The sequence below is a fragment of the Mastomys coucha genome, unplaced genomic scaffold (genome assembly GCF_008632895.1).
Source record: "Mastomys coucha isolate ucsf_1 unplaced genomic scaffold, UCSF_Mcou_1 pScaffold16, whole genome shotgun sequence".
Lineage (NCBI taxonomy): Eukaryota > Metazoa > Chordata > Mammalia > Rodentia > Muridae > Mastomys > Mastomys coucha.
In genome coordinates, this window is record NW_022196898.1 from 11,892,007 (window position 1) to 11,899,874 (window position 7,868).

Below are 7,868 nucleotides of genomic sequence, written 5' to 3' on the forward strand. Positions count from 1 at the left end.
GATGACACCTTTTGGTATAAGCTATGTGTAGCCTGTGTATATCCAGAATAGAAAATATTAGGCATGAATTAGGTATATTTTTGACTTTGGACCTTTGAGCCCTGACTGTAGCTTTGACTTCTCCTTCATTTGAACTTAGTCTGAATTCATGTCATCTTTGCAGCAAACTTTCTCAGAGGCAAGAATTCTCACATGTGGAGCAAAAACATTTGATGTGAGAAATAAGGACCACTGGAAAATGGTATATACTAAAAAGCATAAGCAAATTATTTTCTGTTGCTAACAAGTGTGTAAAGGTCTTGAAGGGCAACTAAGGCAACAAGCACCTGCAGAATAACTCAAGCTCATGTCTCTGATACCCATGTTTGGTCCCCTGTGATGGCATCATCTTCATCTAATGCAAGGAATACATTTATCAATATAACAGTCACATAAAATTCATTATTTTTCTTTCAGAAAGCAAGTAAATGCAGAATTCTAATGCTAAAATAATCTGTTATACACTTGTTCAATAAATATATCTAAATTACTAACAATGAGATTAGTTTGTTAGACAATCCTTTTAAAAGTGTCATAATTTATGAATTTATCTGCCTTTCCTTTCTAGGTATTCTGATTTTGAGTATGCTATCTTTGAAAAACATCCATTATTAATTGTATGTAAGAGTGATAATATGGTTTCATAAATTATAACTCAGATATCAGTTTTTAATAACTAATAACTTATGCTATCATCCTGTCACAGGCATCAGGTTTGTAGAGCACCAGAAGTGAGAAAGTGAAGAAATATTAAAAATTGTTTTGATGACTTTAAATCTTCATTCAATTCAACATTTATCCAATGAACTAGAAGATAAATATATTATGAGGTTTTAGCTAACCACGTTTTAAAACATCAAGAGTAAATAACCAAAGTTTCTTTTGAGACAGTCCCAATAGATTGCACATCTAAAATTAATTTGTAAAACTTATTTATCATAAAAAATATAGCCATTCTTTCTAATGTTGTTACCAATCATTCTTACAGCTTTTCACATCTGCCAACAGCAGATAATTTGAATAAGATACCCCTAAAGCCCAATGGAAAGCCACCACCCCACACTTTCTGAAACAGTACAGATATATGTGCAGGCACCCGGAAGGAAGCAGCAATCCGTGCTTCTTGTCTAATTAAAATGCAGAGGTGATTGCTAAAGGCATGAGGGACTTCCTTTTTTTCCAAATAATTCTACAGAGTGTAGGAACTAAAAATGAATATTGGATAGTCTTTGTTTGGATAAAACCCAAAATAACAAAATGCATGGTTATGGAGAATATTTTCCTAGAGGATTTAGAAGTAAGGATTTTTTAAAATTATTTTATTCATTTAAATTTCAGTCATTGCCTCCCTTCCTGGTCTCCCCTCCCACAGCTCTTCATCCCATTCTTCCTTCACCTTGCCTCTGAGAGAGTGTTCCTCCCCTACTAGGCATCCCCTTTCCTTGGGGCCTCCAGTCTCTAGAGGATTAAGCATATCTTCTCCCACTGAGGCTAGACCCTAAACTTGCCAGTCTGCTATATATGTGCATGGAGTGGGGGTTGGTGGCTCAGAATAGCCTTTGTATACTGCCTGGTTGGAGCATGAGTCTCTGGGAGCTCTCTGGGGTCAGGGGTAAGTTGAAATTGCTGATCTTTCCATGGGGTCACCCTCCCCTTCAGCTGATTTTTTTTCCTTTTATTATTAGATATTTTTTTTATTTACATGTCATATTTCCCAGTTTCCCCTCCAAAAAAACCAAAAACCAAAAACCAAAAAACAACAAGAACAAACCCCTGTTCCTTCCCCTCTCCCCCTGCTCACCACCCTACCCTCTCCCACAAAACTTGATTCTTTGAAACAAGAAAATGAATGACATACTCTAAGTCAATTTTTTTTAAATTGAAGGAAGATATGATTTAACACAGTTATAAAGCATAAGGAGACTTTACAACAGATACCCATGAAATTCAGAAAAATAAATGGAGAACTCTAAAAGAAACAGATGAATTTCTAGGTAAATAATATATGACAAATTTAAAACAAGAAACAAATTATTTAAACTTACCCCAAAACAACAACAAGATTGAAGCAATAATAAAATACTTCTCAAAATAAATACAGCCCAGGACTCAAAAAACTTTATGCAGAATTTCAAGGAACTAACACCAGTACGACAGAAGTTATTTCATGAAATGAAAAAGGAAGGAAATTTCCAAGTTCTGTTTATGAGGCTAATTTCATCTTGATAATAAAACCAGAATAAAGATATACCACTGCTAACAACAATAATAAAAGAAAGTTACACACTAATCTCCCTGATGTGCCAAGAAAGGGAGAAGGAGTTGTGGGAGCCAGAAGGGTAGAAGAAACCAGAAGGACATGAGGCCTGTAGGAATTGACTAAGCAGGTCTCGTAGGGGTTCATAGAGACTGAAGCAGCAAACATGGGTATGACTCTGACTGGGTATGTTTGAATCCCTCTGCATATATGTTATGGTTCTTGGCTTGGTGTTTTGAAGGAACTACCAGCAGTGGGAGTGAGAGTGTTTTGACTCTTTTACCTGCTTTTATGACCCTTTTCTTCCTACTGGATTTCCTGACCCAGCCTTAGGTATGAGGGTATGTGCTTCATCATACTGTATTTTGATCTTCTGTGCTCATTTGATGGCCCTGGAAGGCCTCCTCTTATAATACAGGAGATGGAGGTTGGGGATTGGTGTATCTGGGAGAGAGGGTAGGTGAGGGTGAAACTGAGAAGAGTAGAGGGAAAGTAAGAGGCAGTTTCACTTTATTGTATGATAGAAGTATACATTAAAAAATAAAATAAATCAACACTGGAAAACAAAGTTCAAGGTCACATTAAAAAGATGATTAATTATCATTAAATTGGTTTCATTCCAGATGTGAAGGGATGGTTCAATCTAAGTAAGTCAGAAAGTATTATCAATTTCACAAGTATGTTCAAAGTTAGCACACAGCAGAAAGTTCAATAGATGAAAAAAAAGGCCTTTGACAAAATTCAAAGCACTTTCATGGTAATTTCATGGAGAGCTTCGAAATGGACAAAGCATATCTGAACATAATAAGGGCAATATCCACTAAGCTAGCCAACACCATGCTGAATGATGATCAGAGCAGCCCCACTAAGATCACAGCAAGACAGGGAGTCTCATTGTCTTCATCCCTTTTCTTTCTCTCTTCCTTCCTTCCTTCCTTCCTTCCTTCCTTCCTTCCTTCCTTCCTGCCTGCCTGCCTGCCTGCCTGCCTGCCTTCCTTTCTTTCTTCCTTCCTTCCTTCCTTTCTTTCTTTTTTATTAGATATTTTCCTTATTTACATTTCAAATGTTACACCCTTTCCTGGTTTCCCCCTATCCCATCTCCCCTCCCCCTGCTTACCAACCCACCCATTCCCATTTCCCTGTCTTGGGATTCCCCTACACTGGGGTATCGAGCCTTCTCAGGACCAAGGGCATCTCTTCCCATTGATGTCCAACAAGGCCATCCTCTGCTACATATGCAGCTGGAGCCATGCATGGTTCCCTCCATGTATACTTTTTGGTTGGTGATTTAGTCCCTGGGAGCTCTCAGGGTACTAGTTGGTTCATATTATTGTTCCTCCTATGGGGTTGTAAGCTCCTTAAACTTCTTTGGTCCTTTATCTAACTCTTCCACGGGGGATCTTGTACTCAGTCCAATGTTTGAGTGAGGGCATCCATCTCTGTATTTGTCAGGCACTGGCAGAGTCTCTCTGGAGATAGGTGTATCAGGCTCCTATCAGCAAGCACTTGTTGGCATCTACACTAGTGTCTGGGTTTGGTGAATGTATATGGGATGGATTCCTAGGTGGGGCAGTCTCTGGATGGTCTTTCCTTCAGTTTCTCTACTCCACACTTTGTCTCCGTATCTCCTCCCATGGGTATTTTGTTTACACTTCTAAGAAGGACCGAAGTGTCTATACTTTGGTCTTCCTTCTCCATCCCTTTTCAGTACAATCCATGAAGTCTCAGCTACAGCAATAAAAGAATAAATGGACACATAGGAAAATAAGAAGTTACAGTATCCGTATTTACAGACAATATAATTCTGTACATAAGAAACTTGAAATACTCTACCAAATCCTTTCCTAAAATTGGTAGAACTCAAAGCTAACATACGAAAATTCAGTAGCCTTCCTATATACCACCACTGAAACAAAAATAAGGAAGACAATTTATTCCAAATAGCCACAATATAAGATGCAGAAGAATAAAGCTAAGGAAATGAAATACACTCTACACTGAAATGTGCGAACCACTGATGGAAGAAACTGAGGTCAGCAGAAGATGAAGATACTTTCTGTGCTCATGGATTGAAAGAACTAATCTTGTGAAAATGGCTGTCTTCCCAAAAGCAATTTAATAAAATCTAAATTAAAAAAATCCAGAGGGAATGGCCAACCAATGACAGCCCCATTTTGAGACCTCCCCATATAAGAGAGCCAACCCCACATACTGCTAGTGATAGTCTACAAAGTCACCACAAGACCTATACAATCAACTAACCTGGGCCCATGGGAACTCACAGAAACTCAACCACCAACCAAAGAGCATGCAGGCTCTGGACCTAGTCCCCCTACACAGTTATAGCAGATGTGCAGCTTAATCTTCGTGTGATTCCCTTAACAACTGGAGTGGAGGCTGTCTCTGACTCTGTTGCCTGCCATTGTATTCATTTCCCTTACCTGGACAGCCTAGGCAGGCCTCAGTGGGAGAGGATGTGCTTACTCCCTCCTGGAGCTAGGGTGGGGTTGTACCCAAGGGGTGCTTCTCCTTCTACGAAAAGAAGAAAAGTGGGGGAAGGATCTGTAAGGGCAGGACTAGGAGGTGAGGAGTGAGGGGATTGTGATACAGCTGTAAAGTGAATAAAATACAAATTATTGAGAAAAAAATCCAAGTCCACTCTTCACAGTATAGAAAAAAACAATCTCAAAATGTTACGGAGACACTAAAAGACAAAGGTATCCAAAGAAACCTTACACAAAAAGAATACATATGATTTCAAATTATGCTACAGAACCATAAGAGCACCACTGGTACTGGCAGAAAACAGAATGTCAGTGAATGAGATAGAAGAGAAGACCAAGGTGATATCTGAACAATACTAGCTACCTGATCTAACGATCAAAATATCAAGATGCCAAAAATACATTGTAAAAAGTATGAAAAACTTAAAGAATAAATAGAAATGTTACTAAAGGAGAAAATAAATTAAAGGCTATGTGAGCAGTCAGAAGATATTTTATAGGGGAGCACTGTGAGTTGACTGTATCAGTGGTATTTTTCTCTACCCATTTTTTTGCATTTCTTTTTTTCTTTTTTATAATACAATTTTTTATCAGATATTTTCTTTATTTACATGTCAATTTCTCCTTTCCCAGTTTCCCCTCCAAAAAACAAACAAACAAACAAACAAAAACAACAAGAACAAACCCCTGTTGTCTCTCCCCCTCCCCATGCCTACCACCCTTACCCTCTCCCACTTATTGGCCCTGGCATTCCCCTACACTGGGGGTCAGAACCGTCAAAGGGCCAAGGTCCTTCCTCCCATTGATGATCGAATTTGCAATCCTCTACTATACATGTGCTGCCAGAACAATCAGACCCACCATGTGCAGTCCTTGGTTGGTGGCTGAGACCCTGGGAGCCCTGAGGGTACTAGTTAGTTCATATTTTTTGCATTTCTCATGCTAAATTTTCTTGCTACCATGTTGCATGGGAGAAAAATATGCTTTCAGTGTTAGAGGGCTGATTGCATTATAATGCAGGTGGCTAGGATTAAAGTTAGTATGTCTCCAGAAAGACAGCAGCATGGCCTCAGACGGAACTTGTTTAAAATCATGCATGTGATTTATTATACCAGATATTAACATGATCTTTCTTTTATGAATTATGATTATAAAAGGTGACTTAAGCAACATAAAACTGAACCTTTTGTTAAAAATGGTCCATATGCCCAGAGCCATTTGAGACAGAAATCAAAGAGAAATACAGTGAATAGGCAGCATGATGCAGAGAAGTCTTTTCAGATAGTCTTCTTGCTGTTCCTCCCTGGAAAAAATGTTCCTACCGTTTTTCTTTTATGCTTCATGAATTTGTTTGCCTAGTCATTGTTATGATTCATTTTTTTAAATTATTGATTGAGAATTTGCTATATGCATAGATTGTGGTATGCATATATGTATGGGGCAGGAGACTGTGCAGGCAACCTGATCCCAGTCTAGCAAAAGGTCTGGAACCACAGAGACCCAGTGGGTGGTTATTTCTGCCTGCATCAGACTGAAGGTGTTTGACCATGCCTCCTGGGCCCCTGGCTCCTGTTGTAGTTACAGCCCTCATAGCCCCCACAGGAGAGGTGTGTGATATTTTGATCACATGTAGGCAGCACCATGCCTTTCTACATGTAAATAAAATTTCCCCAAGCACTTAGTACAAACCAATGAGAAGTACCTGCTGTCGAACCCTGCATCACCCCCAAAACTGTATATAAATCCTATCTAGGGAATTAAAGGTGTGCAAGAACTACTCTGTGGTCTGAGCCTTTTGTTCTAAGAGCTGTAACACTTGGGAAGAGGGACTTTTGGGTTCTTTCCAGCATCTGTCTATTATAAATAAGGCTGCTATGAACAGAGCAAATGGATGGATCTGGAGGATATCATCCTGAGTGAGGTAACTCAATCACAAAAGAACATAAATGGTATGTACTCACCGATAAGTGGATATTAGCTCAGAACCTCAGCATGCCCAAGATACAATCCTCAAATCACAAGAAACTCAAGAAGAAGGGAGACCAAAGTGTGGATACTTCGATCCTTCTTAGAAGGCGGATCAAAATACTCATGGAAGGAGTTACAGAGACAAAGTATGAAGCAGAGTATGGAGGAAGGACAATCCAGAGACTGCTCCACCTGGGGATCCTTCCCATATACAATCACCAAACCCAGATACTATTGTGCATGCCAGCAAGTGTTGGCTGACAGGAGCCTGATATAGCTGTATCCTGAGAGACTCTGACAGTGCCCAACTAATTCAGAAGTGGAGGCTCACAGCCACCCATGGGATTGATCAGAGGGTCCCCAATGAAGGAGCTACAGAAAGGACCCAAGGAGCTGAAGGGGGTTGCAGTCCCATAGAAGGAATAACAATATGATCTAACTACTACCCCTAAAGCTCCCAGGGGCTAAACCACCAACCAAAGAGTATACATGGTGGGAATCAGAGGTCACACCAGGCCAGTGCAGAGATCTCTGTGGAAAGCCTCTGGTACACAGGCCCACATATATATGAAATACATTTTGATGAGGTCCACGTCCCACTCCCTCCACTCCAGTCCCTATTCTATCTCCCCTGACCACTCTCCCTTTCCTGTTTCCTGTTATCTCTTTTTAAAATCTCTAGTATAAGCATGACTCTTTGGCCATCTACTGGAAGATGGTCAGGTCTCTCTGGGACCACACCCAGATATCTCTTTCTAAGAAGCAACCACTTTTCAGTAGGTCTTCAACTAAAGGTTGGACTTTGTGATCTCTTGCTTCCTCAATTCTTAGAAAGTTTCTGGCTTAATCTTTTACAAATCTTGTACATGGAGTCCTAACTGCTGTTAATTCATTGCAGTCAATTAATTTTTGCCAACCCATATGTACAACTGCCTTCTCCACTATTTCTATGTTTTCCAATCTTTCTGTCCCTTGTTCTACACATATCACTTTTCAGCACTATAAAATCTAGCAGTGGTGATGAAGTTTCCAAGTCAGGACCAGCTTGGTTTCTCCACATTCTATGACATACACACACACACACACACACACACACACAC